This window comes from Mycteria americana, chromosome 7 (assembly GCF_035582795.1).
Source record: "Mycteria americana isolate JAX WOST 10 ecotype Jacksonville Zoo and Gardens chromosome 7, USCA_MyAme_1.0, whole genome shotgun sequence".
NCBI lineage: Eukaryota > Metazoa > Chordata > Aves > Ciconiiformes > Ciconiidae > Mycteria > Mycteria americana.
The window spans coordinates 26,019,145-26,045,567 of record NC_134371.1 but is presented as its reverse complement, the minus strand read 5'-3'; the positions used below and the strand labels follow the sequence as shown (position 1 = coordinate 26,045,567).

General features: G+C 40.9%; 1 protein-coding gene across 1 annotated transcript in view; it reads right to left on the bottom strand.

The window, feature by feature from the left end:
• The window catches only part of AMER3 (APC membrane recruitment protein 3), a 42,604-nt gene that overhangs the window by 5,283 nt on the left and 10,898 nt on the right, over positions 1–26,423 (bottom strand). The window lies entirely within an intron of this gene.

The following is a 26,423-nucleotide window of genomic DNA, read 5'->3' as shown; positions in this document are numbered from 1 at the left end:
ATGAGGCAATAGAGGAAAGAATATGCCTACTCTTCCCCCAGACAGTTCTTACTAAGAACCTGCCTTAGGTACTCCTAAAAAATAATATCACATCAGCTGGGATGGACTTCTCTGGTGTATTGAGACTTACGAGCTCTTGTAGATGTAATTCAGAGCATGGCTATTGCTGCACTCTTGATTCCCTTCTGCCGCCTGCTAACCTCTGCCCATTGGAGGAGGAGGCAACAGAAATGTGACTGGGCAGGCAGAGGAGGGCAGCCTGCCTGATGAACAGGGCAGGCATTCCTGTGAGGGGACACGTTCACCAGTCACCTCTGTATCAGCAGGAGCTCACTCTTAACATGTTCTCAGTGCAAGCTCTTAAGTAAAAAACAGATAATACCCTCATACTATCTTTATTTATATTTCAGTTTATATAAAAGGAAGACACCTCTGTACTCCTTCAATACTTAAGTGGTTATTCTTACTCAGAAACTCATGCTTAGGGTCTCCTGTACACAACCAGTCTGTCAGCTTCCCTAGGCAGTAGCATAAATGGCTCCCCAGTTTGTACCCACGTTCTAAGTGGCTGGGAATAGCTGCATTCCTGCCTGCTCCCCTGACCCAGGCATGCTTCCCAAGCAGGTAGGAGGCCTAATCCTTCGAGAATCCCAAACACAAATACTGCAGCGGTGCTTGGCAGGCCATCACAAGAACTTGTGACATTCATAAGCTTACTACAGTTTATTTTCCTTGATCTGGAGGCTGTTTTTCCACGGGTTAAAAGTGACTGAGGAACCAATTTGCCCCCTCTAGCACTGGGCAGTACAGCCTGGAACCGTGTCCAGTTCCCGGTGCAGGGAGGCCGGGCTCCCCGCGGGAGGCGAAGCGGCCGGACTGCCAGTGGAGCTCTGACACCTGGCGGCTGATCGCCGCCTTCCAGGCCCTGGGGACGTTACCGCTGCGTGCCTCTGCCATAGCCGCCTCAGGCAGCGGGGTCCTTGCTGCAGTATTTTTACATAATAGATATATTTCCGTGGTTGGGCTTTGTAAGCCAGGATTGATGAGGCCAGGTCGACTGCACTGAGGAATTTATCAGGTAGACTCCCAAGTTGTGTTGTTCCTAAAATTTTTTGCTAACAAGCACAGTTTCTTTGCCATGCCCCAAGTCATTCAGGATGCTTGCCAAAAATTAGAGAGTTTTGGCACCTGAAAATCCCCACATAACCTGAATGTTGACAGTCCCTGAAAGAGCTAAGAGGTTTAGCATGTGCCCGGAAAAATGATATGAAAAGCTGCAAGTGCAAAGGCCTTCTTGAGCTGTTTGGATTGCTGTGACTTCCTTCTGTTGAATGTACTCTGCTAAGCTCCCAGTGTATGTCCTTTCTTCAGAGAGGTGTTTCTGTCAGCTTGTAAAGTAATGTAGTTTGCAGGTCTCTAAAGTCCCATCTGCTGTGAAAAATCACACCAAAGCCCTGTCACTGTGATGAAATACATGTCATATCCATTTTACAGTGAGGTGAGTAAAAGACTCAGGGTGGTGATTTGCTTATTTGCTTATGTCAGCATCAGAGTTGGTAACAGGATAGGGAAGTTCTTAATGTGTGTCCCCTGCTCTGGGCCCTGGGACATGCTTCTTGACAGGCCAGAGGACAAGGGCAGAAGACAATATAATGGCTCTGGTAGCAATTGTGAGAAATGTCCACATGTCCAATTGTGAGAAATGAGATCTTACCTGACGATCTGAATTGCTATGAACTCAAAACTCTGCCTGTAATCACTGAAAAATCTGAAAACATCTGTGAGCATCTTGGCTTTCACAAGAATACAGAAAGGATTTTGATAGTACAGCATTCCAGTATTCATGTGTCCTGTTTATAGCTGTGTCACCTGGCATAGACTGCCGTGTACGTTATTATGGTCTTAGAAAGTTTAAGCCAGAAGGACTTTAATAATTATGTTACTTGTGCAGTTAACTCATTTCATGAAGCAGTGTGTTGTCAGCTGCTGAGCACAAGGTGGCACAGCAGAGCAGGAGTACCAGTCGGTTGAACAATAAAGGGTTGCAGCAGGTCAGTAGGTCTGGTAGCTGGCTTTTCGGGTCCTGACAACGTGCCTGGCACTGCAGGAGGGCTCTGCAGCCTGTAATTTCCGAGGTTGCCATCCTTACTGCTAAGTCCAGTTCTCTGGTAGAATGTCTGACTTTTTAATATTTCCTAGCAGCTCAGACATTTCATCTGCAGATTCCCTAGAATTTATGGGCAAATATCAGCTCAGCCTTTACTGGCATTATTTAATTAATCAGTTCCTTCTAGCAGCTCCCCTTTTATGATGTAGTTTTCATGACATCTCAGCTGTACCAGCAAATTAAAACTGTGGGGTAGTCTCAGTGATGTCCTGACTCTCAGTTCCTTCCTCCTACAAGCACATTTTTCTTGTTTCTGGTGTGACTTTTTCTTTTATCAGTTGAATTTCTAAGCCTTGTTGTACATGCTTTGAATTTTTCAGTTATTTTTCTTTTTGCATCATACAGTTTTCTGGAGGTTACCTAAGGAACATATTCTAATCTTTTGTTCACTGCAGTAGAACACTGGCCCTTTAAGGCCAGAAGGGATGTTTTGCAAGATCAGTTGCTCATGTGCCTAAGGAAATCTGTTTAAAAATATTTGATGTAGCCTTTGCTAGAGAGAAGAGTGTCTTGGGAGCTATTAATGTCAGGGGCAAGTTAGAATGTAGAGCCACTGGTCCCTTAAGGGCCTAGGATGAAGAATCTTGTAGTATGGCATTATAAGGTTTCTCCTTCTCTCATCTGGGACAAAGATACATGCCTGTGTTACCAGCCTCAGAACTGAGAGTGATTAGACAAGTGAAGTTAACTATGTATCTGAAGGAAGATTGGGCTAATATGGACTCCCCAAGCTAGGAGAAAAGCCTGCTGCTTGCAGTTGAAGGGGAACAGGAGGAGGAGATGCTACATCAAGGAAGTCAGGACTGGAAGCCTAGTAACAGAATCAGTTAAGAGATCAATAGAGACCCCAATGCTCCCCCTCCAAAAAAAAAAAAAAGAAAGCTGATGAACTTAATTTAAGTAGACACTGGGAAAGGGAAATTGAGGCAGGCTCTTTGGAGGAGCAGTTTCTACCATGAGGGAAGGCCCTGAAGCATTCTTTGTCTAGCCTGGGCATTGAATTGCTGTAACCTTGATGCCAAGGTTATTTAATAGCTGTGCTTTAGCATTATCACACAGAGCTAATTGCTCCAGCTGGTTGTGTAGATTAGAAGTTAGTTGGGAATTTTCTGACGGAATGATTTTCAGAAGGGGAATACACTACTTTTCAAAAGTTTAAATTTTCTTTGTGAAAATTCAGTTTTACTGGAACAAAAACATCCTTCAAGGAAAATAGGAAAAATGCCTCACTGCCTAGAAGATTTGCCAGTTAGTAGAGCAGAATTGATCATAAGCAGCACACACAAAACAGACAGATAATCTATCTCCGTGGTCTGCCACGGAGATATTCAGAAACTCCCTTTCATGAAGAATATGGTTTTAAAATACTGTAATCACGAATTTGCCCACTTTTTAAAAAACAAAATATTTTGCAGGAAGGGCTTTCATTTCCCAGTAACCTCAGTTTCGCAGGGCATGTATAATTTCCCAATAGTGCCTCGAGCACACTATTGCACACTAACAAAAAAAAGTACTATGATTTCTATTCAGAAGCACATGTTGTAGGAAACTCCCAATACTACTGGCAATACTAGGTTGGATTTCAGTCCTGCTGAAGTCTGACCACCCACATAGAAAGAGTGCAGCTGTGCTGGTGCCCTGTGAGTTAAGAGGAATTCTGCGCCAGGGCCAAAGGATCTTGATGTTGTAAATTGGTCCTTTCTGAACACTGTGGATTTTTGCTTGCTTGTAGAACTCAAATTCTCAGCCTGAGCCAGAATGAGCTTTAGACAGGGAAGAAATCCAGTGCACACTCCCTGTCCTTCTCCAGCCTTTATATGCCACTCTAGAGGTCTTAAGACCAAAGCAGTGTTTTCTAGGTAGAGCAGAGGTTCCTCCATAGCTCAAAGGCCAGGACCGTACTACAGATTTCGCTATGATGCAGTTATGCACAGATCAGCAGGATAGGGTGTGACCAGACAAACAGTAATGTTGCCAGAAGCCACCTGTGTGAAAAATCTGACTTGTCACTCCCAGGGAATCAAGAAGTTATACTGTAAAAACTTTTTTTGCTGTTATAAACTCCATCTGCCTTAGAATGCTGTGCCAGCATGATATACTGCACAATATTATAATACTTAATACCTGTGCTGACAAAGCACTCTGAGTGTGGGCCTAGCCTAACCTGCTAGCCCCTCCTTTCCCCACACTACACAACAGAAAAGGCACAGAAATAAAAAAACCACAGAGCCTCTTGAACAGTTTCTTGCTGGAGAAACATAGTCATGTACTAGTAATGTGGTCCCTGGTTGTTCTGCAGTTCTGAACAAACTGTTCAGATCAGTTTGTATCTGTCCCCATAATTCAGAGACAAACTTCAAATGTTAGGCAGCCACTCTTCCCTGTCTTTCTTAACTGCATCACATGTAGTTTACCAGAGACCAGTTTTTCTCTACCTTCATGACTACATTCTTTCTTTGAATCTTTTCATGTCTGCAGGCCCATCCTAAAAAATTTCAGACCAGAAGATGAATCAGTGGAAGTATTTAGTGAGCATGTGAACAAATGGGATTATCACAATGTGATAAAATAACTGATATATTGTATAGAAATTTATCTTCCTCTTTTCTTTTTTCATCACAAGCGACTTGAATAACATCCTTCTAAAATGTTATCTCTGAGAGAAATAGTGTTTGAGCTGTGTTGTGCTTTCGTAAGTACCCAACTGTCCCTGCAAGTTAAAATATCATCACATGCTTAGTGCACTTGATTACGGGGGCAGAGTCAGGCTGTCAGAATTTGTCTGTAATCTCTGATTCCAAACAAAGTTTGCAGTTTTGCTGTCTGCAGCTTGTTCCCATCCTCATTGTCTGCTTCACAGCTCACGTTCAACCTCTGAGTCAAGGTCACAGACAGTCTGAAAATCAATTTTCCATGCCTCCATTATGCCTTCCTCAACCTTATTTCTTTTCTTGTCTCTCTTTTGAAAGAGTGGCCTGCACAAACCTATGTCTGATGCATGGGACAAGTTCACATGTGCAAAATCTTTGCCAAATAGGAAGCCTATAATAAAACAGTCTGTAAGTAATCTCTTCCCCTAGCTATCATGAGCCTTTCAGGTTATTTATACTGGATAGTCATTTGAATCTTGTCAGTGCTGCATTGTGCTGCTGTTGATTGAAATGGTAATGAATGCAATACAGTCTCTCAAATTCTTCAGTTTTAAAAAAAGATATCATTTACAGGCAGTTAGCAGTGTTACAATTGCATCTGGTTCATTGATTGTTAAGTACAAGCTGGCTGTGTCTGCAGGGCACAGTCAGTCTGGATTGCAGTGAATCCTGTGTCATCTTTGTGTTGCACATCTGTGGTATATTTGCTGATTTGCTAAAATTAGGGTCAGTAAACAAGACCCTAGCAATCATTAGTAAGTACCAAACTGGTCTAGGTATGTTTGCAATTAATTTTCCTGAGCCAACTCCTTTTCTTTTGCTGGGTACAGCCCACTATCCTGCAAGTCACTGCAGTGCCCTTTGACTCAAAATTCTTTCTCTGTTCTCACATCCAGACTGTGTCTGCATCTGGTCTATTCTGTGCATAAAATCCTTTTATCCGTATGACTAAGGCTCTAATTCATGTTCTGTTCATTTTGCTTCCAAGGTATCAAAATTTCCCTTTCCTCTGGCCTTGATAAGCAGAGTCTTGCCTGTTCATATCCACTCAGAATGTTGTCACAAAGGTGGTATTTTTCTGTCTGGTTTTACTAACCCAAATACCTGTTGTTTTGCGTATTTTCCCTCATTTCTCTTAGTCTATTAATATCCATCATTTGGTGGTTGACCTCCCTTCCAAGGCTTCTGAAGGCCAATCTCTATCCTGTCAGTTGTATCCTAGTCTACCTAAATATTGATCCTTGTTTATGATTAGTCAACAATACCAGTCTGCATTGTCTCCTTGTTACATTTCCAAAGAAGAAATTTAATGTTTTGTCCTATGGGGCTTCTTGTGTTTGGAAGTCCATCCCTAAAAGTATGATAATACTAGACTACACTTCTGTTTCTGATGGGCTGACTGGTACTCTCTCATTGTTTCCTTGTACTCTACCATCTGTCTGTATCCATCTGTGGGCGTTTACTTTGCATTGTAATTTCTAGACATCATTTCTAGCTCTTTGGAGTACAGACCCAAAACCTGATCTTTGTTTATACAGCACTTAACATGGGGAGAGAAGGAGTGTAAAGGGGAAGGAAGTCAGACATGTGGGTCTGGAATATGTGAGCATGGCAGCAACAGAAATGATTACATGATCTTTATTCTTTGATTTTGCAAACCTGAAATTGAAATTGACTCTTGCCCGTATATTCTTTATGGTCAACTAACCTTGACGCTATAGCTTACAAAGTCCTGCTCATTTTAACTCTTTAGTGTATTTATAAGACCAATTGTTGTGACACTGTTTTGGTAGTAAGCAACCATTATATAGATCTGTATAAGTTTTTGCTAAGCTTCACTGGAATGGAAATCTACATGAAGCAGTGATGTGACACACAGAGGAACAAGCCTAATTTTCCATCTGGAACAATTCCAGATTTAAGATGAATGCTTACATTCTCAGGAACAAATGAATTTCACTTCCTCTTATTGAAGAAGGCCAGACAGCAAGAAATAGAGCTAGAGAGAAATTGCCAAGTGTTACATACAATTTTACTGGCTTCATTTTGAGCCATGATGAAATAAGGCAAATCCTTCACTTTTTCTGTCATAAAAAGTGTTGGGTCATATAGAGTTTTCAAAGAGGTAAAAATAAAATGGAACCATTTCCAGTACAGAACTTCAGCTAACTTGTCAGCCCTTTAGCAGAGGAATGAGACTGACTTGGGCAGCCTCTCATACTAAGGGAGGAATATTTTATTCCAGGAACATGTGGGAAGGGTCCCATCTCTGTACCAGAACCCCTTCATCCGACAGAATGGGAAGGCATGCAAAGATAATAGCAGCTCCTTGATGCCAGGCTCACATGCACTGCTTCATGGGAGAGGCCTAAAAGTTCATAGGTCTCGCTAGTGTCAACTCAGAGGAGTTTTCTGTGACACCCTTGAGAGGAGATGGTGCCTCTCTGAGCTCAGAGGTTGTGGAGCTCTCATGAAGAGACTTTTTGACATGCTAATCTTTTCTGAAGAAGGTAACTGTACTATTAGAGAAAATTGCACTCTCAAAGGGGGTTATTAGCAGATTAAAAAGCCTTGCTGACAAAGTTCTTGTTTTTCTTGCAAGTGCCTGATTCACACTAGACTGAGGAAGCCATCTATACCTCTGGGGCTTTAAAAACTGTTGTTGTGTTTAAAGAGCAATTCTCTAAAAATGGCTCTCTGGAAGTAAAGCTAAAGAGACCAGGTAGATTCATTAGAGATCTGGTCCAAGCGGTCCAGGTTTGAAGTTTAGTGACAGGTATCCAAATTACAGTACCATCCAAACCAGTAAAAATTTGGCTATGAGGGAAACACTGCTGTCATCAGATCCTTGACCTTTGTCTATGGTGCTCTGGAGAGAGCACCTGTCCCAGCGTCTGGATTTGGATTCAGGTAGACTAACTAACAGTAACTGCAGGAGAGGGTGAATTAGGACATGTACTCTATCGCACCATCAGACAAAGCTGGCTGAAATGTGTTCGGCACTTCGCTGGGACTGCCGAGAACTCCAGGTTCTTTACCAGCCAGGGCTGTCAGGGCAGTGTTGGCAGCTGGACTTTATCTTTCTGGTCATCAGCAAAGTCAGGCGTTGAGGACCCTACCGTGCAGTTTTCCTTTACAGTCCTGCCAGTCTAATTTGTTTTGTTGGCAACAGGAATATTTTCTTTAGTTGACCTTCCCACACCGGGTAACTGTCTTTCTAACCACAATTCACACATTTGACCTCCTAACAAAGAGCCAAGCATTAAAAATGTATGAGGCCCTGGTGAGGGGGGCAGCTGAATGGCTGCATTAGCACTGAAGCTGAATTATTGATAGAAAGGGTGATTTTTAGTTTCCTTTTAGCTGTTGAATAATAGATTAAAAGCTGCACAATAAGATTATTTTCATTACTCACGTAAATGACTTGTTCAGTTAAAAAGAGTGAGGAGAACAAATGAAAAGTGCCCTGAGGTGGCAAATATATGAGACTTAAAATTTTTATGTTCTAGCATATTTATTCATTTTGGGCGTATTTTCTAATAAATGTTTTGATTTAACAGAAGTAATAAGGAATGTTTTCTATAATTTAGGAGATAGGAATAGACTTTTTTCCTCTGAATGTAACTATGATACTACCAGTGGAATTTATCAATACAGAACAACTGATGTGTTCTGTATTAGCTGGTGCCCATCCTAACCCAAATAAAAAATGTTATTTAACAGTTGAAATTACCAGACTAACTAATATCTGTTCTTTATAATTATTATGTTATTGAATCCCTCAGTCTTCCTCTGTGTGGTATGCCACACTGAGATGTCACCATCTGTGTAGCCCTAGAGAAATAATAAGTTTGTTTGATTTTACTTTTCCTATTTAGTTTGGTTGCAGTAAAAATAATGCCTATTAAATCTTTTCAGGGATTAATAATCTGTTTGGCTTTCTACACTGCCTTTGGCTATCAGATCTCCTGGCTGGTTATTAGTGTACCCAGCAAGAATCCTGTTGCAGATTTCTGTTAATCAATCAACAGCATTCTTACTGAAGGTATTAGACGTCATGGCTGCCCTGAATTTTGAATAGACAGTTGCTTTTGCATTTCCACTTGTGCTACTCTCCTGCAGGGCTGGATGATGTTGACTTTGAACTGGACAGCCTCCTTTTCTATCAGCTTTGAAATTTTTTCAGCACAGACTCAGCAAGTATCTGGTAGGCTGACTGGGCAGCTTTCCACTTATATCCCTTTGGCAACAGTTTGAAAAAGAGGAAGAAAGAGCAAGTTTCCTTTAACTGAAATTATTCAAATTCATTCATTACAGCCTCTACGGAAAAGTGGGACTTCCAAAATAGTGCATTTCCATTCTTCTGGTGGTATTTTCTTAGTCAAAGAACCAAAAGTAACACAGCTACCAGTATTGCTTCATGTATGTATCTCAAAATGTTATGTTTCAGTCATGTTTGGTATTGATGTAAAACCCACTCAAATCTCTGGAAAAATCTCCCTGGATTTGCAACAGTTTCTGCAATGTCTGTTGATGGGAGGCATTCCATTTAATACAGCAAATCGGAATTAGATTTATGCAGAATTGTCCCTTTTAGCAGCCACACAGGCTTGTTTCCTTACACACCCCTAGCTGATACAGAATAAGGAATATCAATGCACTTCTCAACACAACCTTCCTGGATGACAGCCTTCAGCTATTCAGCTTCAATCCCCATGCATTTTCAGATCACGAGTTCTCAACAGGAACGGGAGGATTTGGTAAATTTTGTGATGCTGAAGGCTGTCTGATAAGAAGAGAAAGGAGCTAGTCTGAATTCACTGTGAGTAGACTGCTGAGTGACTATCCAAGGGTAAAACAGAAATATGTACCACTGACCTACTTAGTGTTGAAAGTCTCCATATTCCATTATTGATGAGCTGATCTACTTAATGCCCTCCTTGTTGCCTGTAGTTAGTTCAATGGTAGGATGATTTCAACTATTCCTTCATTTCTGGACTAATGTAATTAGAATTTCCCTGTTTTATAGCCTGATATTCTGACCCAATGGAATATGTCCAGCTGAAATATACAGGCTGAGTCAGAATCTGCTTTTAAAATCTAAATTTAGGCATGCAAGACTGTAAACTTTACTGTGCATGGTCTGATAAGGTCTATAAGGAAAAGCACTGATGGTGCTAAAATCTTGTGCTTTGAGCTTGCAGTTTAGAACTGATCTATTTTGGTAGGGTGCTTTTTAAAAGACAGTTTCTGCCGGATTCTAAAGTATTGGCATTGTATTTTGGGGTTTTATATTGTTAGACAAACTCCAGCAATAGATTATGCTTTTCTTTGTTAAAGAAACTCAATTGCCTCTGGCAAGCTAAAAAAGCAAATGGTGATCCAAATAAAACTAAGATTTTATTCTAAGAATTTAATTTTTTTAGTGTATTTTAAAAAGATCTATTTTCAAAACTTGCTTTTAGGTTCAGTATGTGTCATGCAGGTAACTAGAGAGATGAATATAGAGTTAAATCTTAACTAGTATAAGTAACCATTCACATTGCTGAAGGACGTGATTTTAATTTTGGAAGCTAACTTCTTTCTTTAACTGTCAGGGCTGGGGATCTGATAAATGTAGCTCTCAGCCATGTGTGGGGTGGGGAGGAGGGGAGAAGGAAGTCTTCCTGTGCTATGTTTAACAGTGTTCGTGACGTAAAAAACAGTGATTGGTCTGGACTGTAGTAAGTTCTTGAAGTTTTACGACCCTGTTATTTAGGACTGACTGTATGGCTATATGGGTTTAACTTAATAGCAGCCTCTTAGAAAAACAGGAAGGAAAAACAGTGAGTCAGTCTAGGACATGCCTTGGGAAACACCTCAGGGTAGGCAAAGGGCAAATGCCCAAATTATTTCCTTTGGGCTTCATAACTTTTAGGTTCCTGCCAGGTTGAATAGCTTGCATTGCCAGTGATGGGGTATAACAGATCACAAGGGCTATGAACTATGGAGCAGATTTTATGTTGAGAGATGAGCTCATTTCCCTTCCTGTTAAAGGGAAATGTCTCCTACAGACTGCTGTAGAATGCTTAAGTTAAGCCATCCTTGGCTTTTCTGCTAGATGAAAACCTCATGTGAAGTTAGATATTCTGCAAACCCTTCTGTGCTTTAACATACTTCTTTTCAGACACTATGCTTTTTTCCTAACACTAAAGGTTAAACACACCATCTCTGTGTGAAGACTGGCAGGTTTTTCTGTTAACAGTTGTTACCAGGAGCCTGGCAGAGTGAGCCACAGATGCTGAATCCAAGCAGATCTGCTTGGATAACGATGGAAAACACTCAAGGTACTACTAGTGTTACTGGACCTGGTCTAAAAGCAGGCTCAACCCAGAAGTAAATGAAAAGATGGAAGCACAAGTGCAGCTAAGTTTTCTGCAGTAACACTCGAGCTGTGCCCAGCGCTGCACTGAATGGAGAAGACAGTATTTCTGTGTCATCTTTCCATTCCTTTGTTTCGGTCATTGATGTAAGCTGCTCTGATTTCTTGTTTCAGATCCTATAGAGTTGCTCTGCCAACTGGAGATTGGCCAATATGAATGTGTGACCCAGAAATGTTGCCGATTTTTTGTGATACTGTTGAATGCTTTTTCTTAGCCATTCAGGTATTCCCTTTCCGCACAGGCAGTCTTTGGAGAGAGGATCCACTGGATTTACAGTCCTTAATCAAACCTAAGAATCTGTCCTGCGATTTACCACCATCTTGACTGCCCATTAAGGCTGCTCACCCAGTACTTTGTCAGAAAGTGTTGAATCACTGACCTGTTTTCACCTCATAACCACAGCACAGACTGTTTTGTTGCCCTTCCCCCCCATGTCCAAAAATTAGGACACAGTCTATTGTAAACTCGCATGTCCATTAAATGATGTGAACATAGAATGGGTTGGAGTATCTGGGAAATTAAGTTTAAGGGTGCCCAACTGCAACACGATCAGCTGAACATGGCATTCTTCTTGCTCCTTACTTTCTGGGGAAGGGAAACTCTACTTGATAAAGGCAGATGACTAACACAGTTATAATTTGTGTTTAGTAAGCATTTGTATTCTTGCAGATGAATCAGTTAAAAGGCCACTACATTATAACAGCAGATCTACACAGTATGTGGACATCCTGTTTTATTTAAAAGATGAAAAGTGGCTACTTAAACATCATAAATGAATAATTTGTTGCATTTTCAAGTTTCCATTTGCATCCCCTTCAGAAAGTTACTTAGAAGGTTAGAAGGACACAGTGAGCAGAATTAAGTTTTCTATATTTTATGGCTAAAATTTCTAATAAAAAGTTGGAGAAGAAAGACGAGAAAGTGATATATGACACCTCAGTTCCACTAGTACATAGCATACTGCTATGCTTTTGTGACCTGATGAAAAATATTAAGATACTTGTATAAGTAAGTTGTGTAAGTTTCCAGGAGAATAATCAATATTTCTGTTGTATGTATGTTTGTGTGTTACTTCGGAAAGATGACTGTTAGGAATGTGAACATAATCCGTGAATGGTACACCAAATAAAGGGCGTAATAGGCTCCTGAATATTGATGAGGCAGTAGATGTAAAGTACATATTTTTTTCCCATACAATGCAAAATTAAACTGTAGAATTCATTAGCACAGAATGTCATAGAGGCCAAAAGTATGTATTGGTTCAAAATGAGATTAAATAGGTAATGGAAGATAGATCTGTTTATTAAATACAATGGCATGAATATTGTTTGCCCTTAGCTTAGATTGCTTAATACCACTGATTGTCCTCTTCCATAAGCACTCACTCCTGGTCACTACTTGGGAGAAGGTAAATGGGGCTTTCATCTGCTCCAATATGGATGTTTTGGATATTCACATAAATGCAACTGTTTAGTGTCAAATCTATTAATAAAAGTATCCATCCTAAAAATCTGTCTATTTATCTTTGTCATAACTGTCTGTGTCTCATAACTGTCTCTGTCTCTCTTCCTCTCTCATTTATGAGAATAGAATTCCTCAGGAAGACTCTTGAATTATGGAAGGTGTAAGTTCAGCCTTGTGAAATACTGCAAAGAAATTCTGGAATCTTGTAATTTCTGTTACAATATTTTGTTACAAATTGAGTCTAAGCCTTCATGTCTTTCTATTCTGTAAAACCTGTTGAAGTGAACCTCATTGATACCATGGATGAGATGAGTAGAGGTTTTCCAAATTTTCAATTTTGATAAAAACACAAAGATTTTGTGAACTTTTTCAGTTAGCTCCCATGGCATAAAAGCAGGCATCATTCAGTATACTTCATACTCTTAGGTATTTATGTTCATGGAAATGTGGTTAAGAAATAATACCAAGTTATAAAGTTATATAACTCTCCAAGTTATTGGAGAGTTCAGAGTTGCCACTTTGGAAGGTATTTGACAAAACAAGGAAATGAGTCCTGCCGGTGATCCCTTCCTATCTTGAGACTGTGTTCGAAGAAAGGCCTGAGCCCTTTAAGCAAAATCAGATCTGTTGCTAGCCAGCATTGGTTGTTTTATGCTTTTCCCTAACATTGGATTGATCTTTAGCATTGTTCAGTAGAAGGGATTTCAGCCTGTTACCAGTAACAACTTTAAATGTGGAAAACTGCATGAAGAGAGATCAAACAGTAGTCACAGGAAAGTGGAACTGAGTTTTCTTGAAGAAGCAAATGTAACACTACTGCCCATTAAATAAGCCACTTGAGAAATCTCTAATTTTCAGTTGCAGTTGAGGAAATCGCTAGTTTTGCCAATTAATGGAAGGGAAAAATTGGCAAAGTGTTCTAATAATGAGACTTTACATATTAGCTTCCCAATACTGTAATATGGGAACTGCACAGGTGAAAAAGTGAAGAAAAAAATTAAAGTTACAGCAATGAACTTTCCTGATTTTTTTTATGAACACACATATTTTTATTCTCACTGAGATGCATTTTTCAGGTGTGCCCCAAAACCATGAAGAAATATACTGTGTGCCAATTTATAACTTAGTAGAAATTTTTTCAATTGATTATGCTGCTGTAGATATTTATGTTACCATGGACTTATTCTAAGGAACTAAGTAACTATTTCCTGTAAAAAGTCAGGAATCTCCTGTCAAAAAGCATAGTAAAGCAAGGTTTTCAATGTTCATGTTGCTTAACTTGATAATAGTTAGGCCCTTAATCAACTTAAGGATTTTCTTCCTGGGTGCTAGAGAAAGCTCTCTTAATGGTATGATTTTTTTCCACTATGAAATGTTTTGTACTGGGCCGTTATTCATCGTTGTATTGTGCTCACTTTAAATTTTTATGCCTTTAATTATAACACCAAGTGGATTGCTGCGTGATACGATGAGTGATAAATTGCCGTTAGGGGAAGTTTATTGATTTATATTCTGTGGATGATTGCTATATAAGGTTCTTATTAGATAACAGAATACTTTCTATAGATTTCCTGAGCTGAATAAATAAAATGACGACAGAGGCAACATCACAATGCTTGCAGGTCAGGTTAAGGGTGAGGTGCTCTCTCTGCTTTGAGGCAGAGACATATAGTTAAGAGGAGTGCAGATGCACCAGTAGCAGCAGAAGAGAGTCTGGAAGTCCCTTCCTGGAAGACCTTCCTGGAAGTCTTGCAGCTTTGTGTCCAAACAACATACAAGGAAAGACAGAGGGAGGTGGATAAGGAACCATTCTCTCTGCAACCTCTTTCCTGGGGACAGCAGATAAAGTTAATGCTGCTTCTAACAATGTTATCTTCAGGCCTGCATGTCTTCCCCTCCTGTAGAAAGGAATCAGTGCTAAGAAAGGTGAACAAGGCAGCAGAAGCAGGGCAGTAGCACAGAATTGTGAAGAGGTTGAGTCTGATGATTAGAAGTAAGAAAATTTGGCACCACATCCTAATGGAAAGCGCTCAGGGTCTACAATTGCCAAAAGACAGTTTTCTTTAAAAAGACTGGTTTTGCTGAACTGATTTGTTACAGACCAATGGGGAAGCCAGTCTAAAACATATTGAGGAATCCTGTCTTTTGTTTTCCTGAACAACTCTGGTGCCACAGAGTTGCAAATAAACTCATCTATTCTAAATACATACTGTCCCAATTTCTGTTAATTTAAAATATATTTTTAATAGCATTTTTCAAAAGCTTCATGAGTAATTAAAAAAAAAAATAAAAGAAGGTCAGTGGTAGTTTACTGAGCCACTAATTCTTGTAACTCAACATTAGGAGGTGGCAGGTCATTGCTAACAATGCTACTGTTGTCTGAGTCCTTCTAGGCAAAGAACCAGAAAACATTTCCAAGCTAATTGGAAGCTACATGAAGCATTCATTCTTTTAACACATGTAGCATCCCATCAGAAATCACAGTGACTAACAGTGCATTTATTAATAGAACCGGCCTCAAAGACTAAATAATTCAGCTTATTTGAGCACTGTGATTCTTGGGCCAAAGTCTGTGCCCACTCTATCCCACAGACATGCTAGCATGAAGAAACTACGAGATGGCTGGCAGTGAAGCAGATTGTGAAAAGGGGATGTGAAAGGATGGTGCATAGCCTGTGCACTATAGGGAACAGTGCTTTTTAGCAAAACACTGCATGGAGTCAGAGGTGACCAGTGGATTTACAATTACAGTTAATGCTCCATGATCCCTGGGCAGTTACTCAGATTGTGAATTAAGCAGACTGTGCACACAGGGCTAGCTAAGGTGCCTCACAATGTAAATGCATGGGAACTTACCGTGTCTGATGTTGTGCTCTCCCAGAATGTAGGTTTGTCTGGGTTTCTTAGCTGCTATAGCAGGCCAGGCCAGATAGAAGCTGTTCCACACAAAAAACTTTTGGTCCTACTGCAGTGCCCTCCTGAGAGCCCATATTATCTATGTTTTTTCCACTATCCAGGTCTTCCCAGCCCACTGAAAAGCCCAAATAATGGAGAAATATCAGCACTTGAAGACACCTATGCCTCATAGGAACACAGAAACAGATGTTGTGTTGACTGGGGAAGACCAACTGTCTTGCACACTGCCTGTGTATCCTGGGCATATGCAGGAAAGAGGTATGTGATCTTGAGAAGTATAACAAAGGAAGTGCCTATAGGATAGCTAAATTGTGCTGCTTAGGTTGTTGCCAATGTTTCACTTCCAGGTTTCCCAGATACCAGTACTTCATTAAAATTTTCATTGACTTTTTTAAGATTATACAGGTTGCAACATTCCTTTAACTTCCTTCCTTCGTGTCAGCTCAGCTACAGTAACCAGCTCAGTGAAGGAGGTCTGGTCACCACCTCCATTTTGGAATCATATCAGTGGCTTCCTGACTTGCCAAAAGGGCCATCTGGTATACAACATTCATCCTGCCCAAGCCAAGTGGGGCTGGCTTGCAGGGGATTGTGTTCCTCCCTTTGCCGATTGCTCATGCTGGCTTGCTTGGTTCTCAGTACAGGTGAGGAGTACCCCAGCAGTTCTGTTATGGTTGTCTCCTGCCCTTATCCCCCAAGGCCTTTTCTGAGTGGCAGTAGTAAAGTACGTAGTTTTGAGTGCATTCCTACAGGAAACTGGTTGTAGTTTGCAAGAATTTATCTCTAAAGCTTGAAGTATATAACCAGGATAAATGTAGTGATTTATTATTCACTGTTGGCTTTCAGCATAAAGATTATTATGTTTGCTAGATGAAAAATCATAATTATGGTCTATATTCAGCCAGGTGATTTATGTACATTCATTTGAATTGCCTCATTTTCCATTCCTTTTGGTAGACTGTAAGGTATAACATTATATAAAGAAATGGAGAAACTGGTTGTTATTCTTTTTTTTTTTTTTCCCCAGCACTGTCTGGCAGCATGGGCAACTTGGAAGTTCAATCATCTATCTGTAGAGAAGCCAAAATACAGCTGAGGTCACTCTGCTACTCAGGATTAGGCCAATAATAGTTAGTATCCAATAATAGTTACTGCAATTATAGACTTTTTCATTTTTTCTTTAGCAAATAAAGGAAGATAGCATAACTATTGACATAGGTCACATTTCAGCTCAGGGAAGAATCCTACCCTGCCTATATGGGGAGGTAGAACACAGCTCAGTGCAGCATTGTTCACATGAGCGTACACATGATGGGGATTAGTGAAATTTATTTCTGAGGAAATCCCACAGGTATTAAGAGCAGTATCCTATCAGTTTGAATCACTCAAAATTCCTAATGGTGTTTGCTGGTTGTTAGGCTGAGAAAGAACTACAGGATTTGGCCTTGCAAAAATACAGCTTCCCTAAAACTCAATTAAGGCATAGAGAGGAACAGCAGAACGGGAAAGGTGTTATGGTAGACAATGGGGTCTGATAAGGAGTAGAACCAAGCTAGAAAGAAGCAGCTTTTATTGGGAGGTGACTAGAAAGGTGGAACCTTCCTTTTCTGATCATGAAATCTAGAATTTTTGGTGGGCTCAGAAGTACACTGCAGAGCAGCAGTTTGGGGTTCTGGGGTTACTACTGGTCTATAAAACTTTAGAACATGGATAGTAAAACAATTGAGAAAATAAAGAGAAAAACAAATATTTTTCAAAAAAAAAACAACCAAAAAGTAGGAAAATGGAAGTAAAGTATGAACAATCAATATTTTAGACTACATTTTATTCAATTAAATGAAAGTTACCTGGTCTCTGGACTTCTTTTAAAAGCCTGCTTCATCTTTGGAATTTTTTTTAATATTTCAAAGACTAAATGGCCCTTTAATTAAATAAGTTTGAAATGTGCTGCAATAGAGACTAGTCTTACTTGGGAAACAATAAGCTGCCCCAGCATTTTATGTTTGTGTGGTTTGATGGCTATTTGATTGAACCACTGTGGGTCAAGGGCATTCCAATTTCTGTGTACACTGATGGGTACACTATCTTTACCTTTAATAATATAAAATGTGTAAGGTTCAGAGGTCAAGGGAGCAATAGAGAGAATTCTTTCTTTTAAGTGTCTGTACATATGTTTATCTCTATAAAATTTCATAACATAAAGCCTTCACGTTTCTATCATTTGCATCATATAGCCCTCAATCGGCAATAAATGTCATTTTTAAATGAACCTCATCCATTCTTAATTTGTGTTTCAAGGATTGCACTCAGTCATACAGTCTAGCTGTCATCTCCTTTAATAAATGCTGAAGGGAAAACTAGCATACCTTTCTCTAACAGAAAAATTATTTATTAGGTTTTTTACGTGATTTTTAAGTAAAACAGCTTTTGAATTGTGAAAAAAAGCTAAGGACATTTTAAAATTTGTACGTATGATTCATTAGGTGTTTGGAAATTTTAGATTATAGTTGAAGAGTACTTTTGAGAGCTAAGATGATTCAAGCACTGTCTTGTTATTGACTGAAGCTTTAAGAAATCTAGCAAAAGAAGCCTTAAATTGCAATCCTGCTGTTTCCTGGTATCTTTTTGCCATCTCAGTAGCAAACTACTTCCAAATACCTAATCACTCTTGCAAACTAACCTAACCAACCGTGCCCTGATCAGATAGATTCACTGTAAAAACATTCAGTGGTTACTTGGGAAGCTGTAAACTTGGGGATTTTGCAAGATGTATTTTGTAGGTGGTTAGACCACCATCTTAATTATAAATGGGTTTCAGGGAGTTGGTTGCTATAGCAACAGTCCACTTAGTGGGTTTTTCAGAGCAAAACCCAACTTGCCTGTATGTTCAAGGGAAGACAGAATGGATAAGGAGGGAGATTGAGCTTGTATTTCTCCAAGAGCCACAAACTGCAGCATCCTCTATTTACAGTACACAGACAGGAGAGCTGCTCCTTTTCCTCAATGTTTTTCCTGCCGCTGACAAGCCCCATTGGATGTTTGTGTAAAATACAACCTTACCTTATTTCAGAAATGCAACTGCACCAGGGTTAATTAAGGCTAACACCCAACCGAATATTTCCTAAAAGTGCACTGAAAACAGAGGGCACAATCTCTCTCGAAAAGCTGGAGCTGTGAAAATTTCTGATGCAGTGTTTTGTCTAGTGTCTCCTGCTGTAAATAAGGCTCCCTCTCCATCCTTACTGAAGTCAGATGAAATTTGTTTTGCCGTTGATTTCTCTGCAAACGTCTCCCTGGTTGTGTATCACAGCCCAGAACCCACCTTGGCTTGATTTTTTTCCCCTCTGTTGGCTGTGAGATGGAAAAACATAACAAAGGGGTTGTGGGAGGGGGAACAAAAATCCTTAATCCTGCCTAATCTTAGGTTGTGATTCTCCCATCTCTGTGTTCTTCAGTCACTGTCTGCACCTCTATTAATGTGACCAAAGCACATAACCCAAAGCTCAGTTCTGTGGCTGCTGTTGGAATTAAACAGAGCTTGACTGGCTTTTGTGGGCATGGCACTGTGAGTGTTGTGCAAGCCTGTCCTCATAGTGTGCTCAGCACTCAATTTTCATTTTGTGCATAATCATTTACAACACGCTGCAGGCTGGGATTCTGCAGAGTCAGCACATTTCCTTTGCAGAATGAACGGGGAGGAGGAGAGGAGCCTGTGATAGCAAAGGGCCAGTTCTATATTATGGCTTTGCTTCCTTTGTGTGAAATTCCTTTCCCAGCTCTTCCCCACTGCTTCAGACTCAGCCAGTGAGGTGGGGATGCAGGGATCTTATGAGTCTGGGGAGGAGGCTGCCTGCCTGAAGAGGGGTTTCCGGGCTCTTGAGGTTGGGGAGAATTGTCTGGGAGGGATGATGAGCTGCGAGGAGGTGTCAGCTTGGCAGGCATGTGGGAAAGGGAAAGGGCTTTTGAATTAGGTTCAGTCACCGAGAGGGAGCAGAAGGAATGTACAGCACGTGAGAGGAAAGAGTTGAGCCTGTTTGGGGCAAGTTAGAGGGAAAGTTGTCATGAAGGGAAAAAGAGGTAGATTTGGAAAGGAAAATATCACAGTTAGAGAAGACTAGTAAAGAGGAGAGGTGGCAATATGAACTGCATTTTCCTACCTTGTTCTCTATTGTGAAATGAGAATCGTTCAATCAGCAATAAGGACAAAGAGGACCTTCTTTTTTCTTGGATCTCCATTAGTCTTCCCTGTATCTTGACCTGCAGACTGACAGTTTTCCCTTGAATGATTATAATCACCTCAAAGGAGAGGATAGCTGATTGTGGGAAGAGAGAAACTTGCTGGCTGCAATATCATGGTATCATTTGTGCAGTTGTCATCACTGGCTGCCACTATCATTAAGTGCCACAAAATCTTTTGAGCTTTACCTGAATAGGCCTGCCACAGTGCATGTAGAGAGAGGCTTAGATTTAATGCCTTACTGCACAGGAAAAATCTAATGTACAGTACTTTTTTGCTTCTCTCTATCCTGAGCTGTATTGCTGTCCAAGAACTGTGAACATCTTTCTCACTTTCAAATGTTGTAAATGAGATGCAGTCCCCATGATTTGAATGGCATAAGAAACTCATTACACCAGATGTGTACAGTCTAGACTTTCTTGAAGAACTGACAAGGAGAGTTTGGTTAAAACAGAACAGCCTTCCAGAAGACCTGATGGGGAACTGTGTTCATTTTGGGCATTTCCTTAAAAGAGTGCAGGCTACCTGTGCAGTTCATGAGCACTGGCTCATGACAACAGTGCTTCATGGCTTTCACTGTGATGGTTAAATTTTTTGCTTTTACTTCATCCAGATTTAAAATGTTTTGGTTTGGTTGGTTTTGGGGGGTTTTGGGGTTTTTTTTGAGAAAAATGCAGAAAATCCACTGGTGCTGAGGGTTTCTGTGCTTTCTATCTCCCTGGACTATCAGTCTTTGTTTACACAGAGACTCCAGACTTACATACTGAAGCATGGCCTCTGCCCTGAATATACAATCACAACAGTGTCTGTAATCTCCCAAGTGTTACCAGGCCACAAAAGGGACAGTGCCTGTTTTGAGGACAAATAGATGTCAGAAAAGGAGGAAATTCAAAAGAATATTTTGGAAGTTTTACAAAGCAAAATTGATACATACAGCACAACAGTCACCAGATTTTAAGAGGTGCCTGAAAGACACACACTGAACAAACTAAAGGTTCATAACACATATTAGAAGGCTTTGAAGTTCATATGCCTTCTAAGTGAGTTTGGAAAAGGGAGCACTAAACCCAGACATCCAGGAGGAGCCACTGTCTAGCTCAGAGAGTGCTAGTTGCCAGAAGATGGAGGTTGGTTATTTCAGGATTCAAAATTCTCCATTTGCCCTGTTTCTGACACTCCTTTTCCAAGCACCTATTGCAGCCCATTGGCAGAATTAGGATGCAGTGTTGTTTGGAGGACTCTAGTTCTGCCTCTCTCTGCGTGTTCTGGTGGGGGGAACAGAACTAGAGATTTTACACTTGAGGGCCAAAAAGCTGAGGTTACCAGGCTCTTCCTCCTACTCTTTTTTGCTTGCTGGCTGGTGAGTATAAATGCCATCAGATTTGTACAGAGCATTCTCGAGCTGAGGATCTGCTTTGCATTCAGTGTCTCCATGACTGCGCTCCTGATGGGGCAAGATTCTCTCCTGTTTGAATGAAGAAGCCTGCTCTGTAACTGGATACTATTCTCTCGCTTCCCCGTTCTTCCCACCCTTATGCCTTCCTGGCCATCACAGCAAAACAGAAGTGAAGCAGGTTTTCTTCAGAACAGTAACAACTTATACGGTTGGACAACTACGGTTAACAACTTCTACAGTTGGACTCGATGATCTTAAAGGTCTTTTCCAACCGATAAGATTCTGTGATTCTGTGATTCTGTGAACTGATTCATCCCTTCATTTAAACAAATACGGTGATATTTGGCCCAATCCCATGCAGATAATTATAAGGTCTTCTATAGCCAAACTTCCATAGCCAAAACCTGATTGTATTTTTGCAGTTAAGTGTCAGGCAAGCCTCTGAATAAGCAGTTAATTTGTTTGCATTCTGCCTTGACTGCTCCCCATTTCTCACACAAAGGCACTGTGTTTGTTTCATATGCCCTGTCCCTTGGCCCATGCTGCTGTCCACAGAAACTGTTTTCCTTTTCTTTTTTCCCACCATCGCCATCCCCCTGAAAATCTCAAATTCAAGGCTGACAGAGACTGGGAGCCAACTTCTGCTCTCAGGGTTAAATCTGGGAATCATTCCCCTGGCTTCAAATTTATGCTGGTGCAATGAAGATGAGAATTTAGCTTTCTGTACTGTTGTCAACAGGGGAAAAATAGAGTCCCTATAAGACTGTATCCATGGAAACCATCCTACTGCAATAGTGGGTAAAGCAGCAAATCAATTTCTTCAGTTTTAAAATGAAACACATTTAACAACATTATAGTGCATCTGCCATTTAAGAGATCATCTGTGCTGATAACTCTGTTGAAAAACACTTCTCTAGCAAATAAGCTGGCAAGAACATTTCTTCCTCCTGATAGAATTCTGATTTTGGGTAGAGTAAGCATTGATGACAAAGTCTCATGAAGACAGTACAGTGAGACAGAGCCAAGTCCAGAAGCAACAGTGTTTAATGAAGGAGAAAATTGTTTAATTTAGCGTTTAGTCCAAGTATCTGGGCACATGGTGACTAACACTCAAATGTACTAGCAGAGGCAGTGGCCTGTCACCTCTGTCTCCCTGCTCTTTGCTTCTGTGGTACCATATGTGACAAACAGTACATTTGTACTTTGTGATGCATTTATCTGAACAGGGGCATGTGTGTATGTGCTTGTATGTGTGTGCGCGTGTGGCTGGTGGACTGTCAGATGAGATTTCAATATCTGTTTCAGTGCAAGATGATCTGGGCAACTCACATTATAAAGGTGTATGTTTCAGAGCCAGAGGCATTTCCAATGCAGAAAATGTGCTGGCTGTCTCTGCACTTTATTGTTTTTACATTTCTTCATGTGAGACTGGAGAGAGGATCTCTTTGCTAGGCCATGGAGGGAGCATGGAAATACATGGATTTCTAACCCCAGGCTTTGGATATATTACTGTACTCTTTCCCTGCTGTGTGCAGAGGGATTCTGCCCTTATTTTTTCACCTATTAAGGCATCTCTCTGGCCATTTTGAGAAATAATACCATAGTTTATCAGACAATTGCCTATATGCAGATGAGGCTCCATTCTGCTTTTCCTTTTTATCAAATCCAAATACTGCAGTCTGCCTTCCCTATTCCTGGCTGATAGAGAAATATCTGTCTGGGAGAAATGCAACCTTATTTAAGACAGAGGGAATAAAGTTGAACCAGGAGGGAATAAAGTTGAACCAGGAGGGAATAAAAAGCATTACAGAAATTGCCTAGACTGTGAGTAGCCCTTCAGTTGGTGAGGATCAGCTACACATTCCTCTGTCACTTTGCAGTGTCTAGGCTGTATTTTATCTGCTTCTGAATCTCAGTTCCTTGATAACAGCAATCATACTGTCTTCTGTCTTCTTTTATCTACAGCTGCCCTATCTATTATGGCAATCCCTCTTTGATTGACAGTTACCTATTTTTTTCTGACCTGAGGACAAGCTTATTGCAATGTGCTCCTTTTAGTGCTATCACTGAATCATATCCAAAAGCTTCAACTAGTGCATAATGTGGTGCTTCACCATTTGAATGAAGTGAGCACATATTGTTGGGAGCACATGTAGGTTTTGTTGCTCTGCCACACTACCAGTTAATGGAAGATGCAGTTCAAACCACATTAAGTGGCAGAAATGGCTCAGTTGTCTGAAACGCTGTTGTTTGCAGGGAGTGCTTTGTTCTACCTGTGTCCAGTTGCCATGACATAGAGTGTTGTCTGTCTGTTTGCTCAGTTCCAGAGATTTTAATGGTCAGGAAAAGACATCCCAACTCATTGCTCTATGACAGTGTTCCCTTGTTGAGGATGAAGAGTTTCCTGCTGGAAAACGTCGAATCAAAACGCACAAATTTCTGCAGCTTTGTTACTACGGTCCATGAATATACAAATCTAGGAATCCTCCCCATATTCAGCGGATGGACTGCATTCACTTCCTAAGTCCTAGTCTTTCGATACCGAAGGATGAAACTTATGCCTTTCATTGCACTTCCTACTGGTAATTTCCACCTTCTGCATAACCTTTCTATATCCCCATGTAAGGATGCTATTTGCCACTGGGGTTCCTTTACCATCAGGGTTCAAATTCCTGGTGAGCTCAGATATGAGACATTTGCAAATGTCTCTCTAAAATGCCAGGGAAGGGAGAAACGGAAGAGGAGCTGGAACTGGCACTTCTTGTACCATTCTTCATCACAGTTGTGCGTCTTTGTTCAGCAGGGTAGAGAAGCCCCAGAGACCAGGCATGGCTCAGGGAAACCCTGCACACTAGTTGGAGCGGAGAGGATGGGCTCATTTGTTCACTGTGGTACTGGGACATGTGGAGATGGGGTGACAAAACCTGGAGATTTTAATGGCTTCTGATATCAGCTTTTCCTCTGCCCTGTGATAAATGGCAAGAAAGTTGACCTTCTCCTTCCCAGCTCCTCCAGGTCAAGCCTGGGAGTCCATGGGAGGAGCAGGGGCTGCATTGCAGCTGCTTATGCAGCATTTGTTCTGATGGACAAAGCAGGAGCCGCCTCTAGATCTGTCAGTTCTCTCACAGATCCCAAGTGTGACATTTTAAAACAGTGAACCTTGGAGCATTCTTCATGTCTAAACTCTTGGGGTTTGCACAGTCATGTCCAGCGTAGGAGTGTTTCTTGATGATGTCTGTCTCCATGGATTCAGAGGTGACACCATGTTTGTATGTTGCCTCTCTTACACTACCACCCCCATGATTAAGGCAAAGATCCTGAGTCACCTTCAAAAAAAATTAAAATTTCCAGCAAACCTGTAGGCCATCTGTTAATGTGGGCAGGCAAGAAGATAGTGGGTAGGAAAACTCAGTCACATGGCAGTGTTTATATCTGTCACCACAGCCATTTCTTTTAACCATGTTAAATGCCATTTTAATTATTGTCTAAATTCTTTTTCTGTAAGAAATTGTAACAAACAGGAAGCCTGTAGTGAAATGATTCCTTGAAATGAGACCATTCCTCAAAGTCACTTTATGAATATGCAAATCCCATCTATATTTTAAAATGCCATTCATTTTACTGTTAGAGAAACCTCTATCAAAAATCAGCAGAACCCTTTTGGAAAAAACTTGAATTGTCTTCTCTCTGGGACTCAGGTGATAGCATGTGAACTGCATCACATTCCTGACATTGCAGGTATTATTGGTGCCAACACATGGTGGCATACAGCAGCTGCCATTTGATACAATGCAGTAGAAAGTGCCCAGAGTCTAGTAATGTCTACTTGTGATATGTCTTGTACAGTATAAAGATACAGTCTGTTACCACTTCTGACAATCACAGCAGCTATGACTCCCTTCTCCATTTCTACCAGAAAGCAAGTGACTCCTCAAAATTAGAATCCCTTTGCGTTCCTAGCCTGCAAAGGCAGGGATATTCTTAGCAGCATGCTGTGGATTAATATTCACAACAAACTAAAAATATCAGGCCAATGCATACATTGATCTGCTGTTCTACCCCTAAAAAGCTGTGCCGAGCACTGGTTTCTTATATATAATAGCTGTGACCACAAACCTTCCCTTGCCTGTACTGAATTTTTAATTTCAGAAATAATCTAAAAGAGGCAAGTAGTTCTAAGGACTATGGTGTGGTTTTGAATGGCAAGTTCTGCCCAAAAATTTGGTGACACAAGAAGGTGGCTTACGAGTCAGCATTGTTTGCAGCATTGTTTATAACAAAAATGGAAAAAACCAAAATCACTTCTTTCAGTAGAGGAAGGCCTAGTTCACTGATGAAAAGGTTATAACTAGATGATGTGTTAGTAAAGGGTATTGAAGACTGACAGTCTCTAGCCCCCTTCATGCAGACCCCTGAAAAATATCCCTCCCTGCAACAGCAGACTTGTTAGTGGGGAACAGCACTTTCACAAAGATGTAAATAGCAAAGTGGGTGGCTGAATCTCCCAAGACTTGAAAATGTAAGGGTGTTTTTGCTTCATGCAGAGAGAAACACTGTCCTTTTTAGTTTGTGCTGCTTGGGAAGCCTTTAGAGATGATCAGAAAGCAGCCACACTGCTGTGAGCAACAAGAGCTAGAGCAGTGTTGTGTTCCCTGGGTCCCTCCGTTCAATAATGAGCTGTTCCTTAATTCTCTATCCTGGCCCTTGCTGCAGCCTCCTCTCCATCTTCCACCACCTCCAAAGGCTCCTTCTCAGAGTGCCAGGGCTGGGCAGAGTCCAGCCAATCTGTCAGATTTGGCAGGGCACACGACAGAGAATTCAGACAAGTTTTATCCTTCTATGACAGATTCCTCTCAGCAACTGGAGGACAGAGGATTTCTCAGCTGGCATAGAGTGAGAGCAGTCTGTACAGATAGTATCTGCTCTGGCCTAAAGCCTTGTGTGACAGGCAAATCTGAACCAGCACAATGGCTGTGTACTTGATGAGCTTTTTCTGTTTTACAGCAGAGGTGTTTCTCACCCTATGTCAGAGACCAAATTCTGGATCTCCCTATACTATGTAAGTGTGGCTCAAGGATTTTCAAAAGCCTGAGGTGCAGCACAGACCCTATAATCCCTCTCTTGTGAAGCCTGTGAAGCCTTGCATGTGGAACATTCTTTGGCTTCAGCT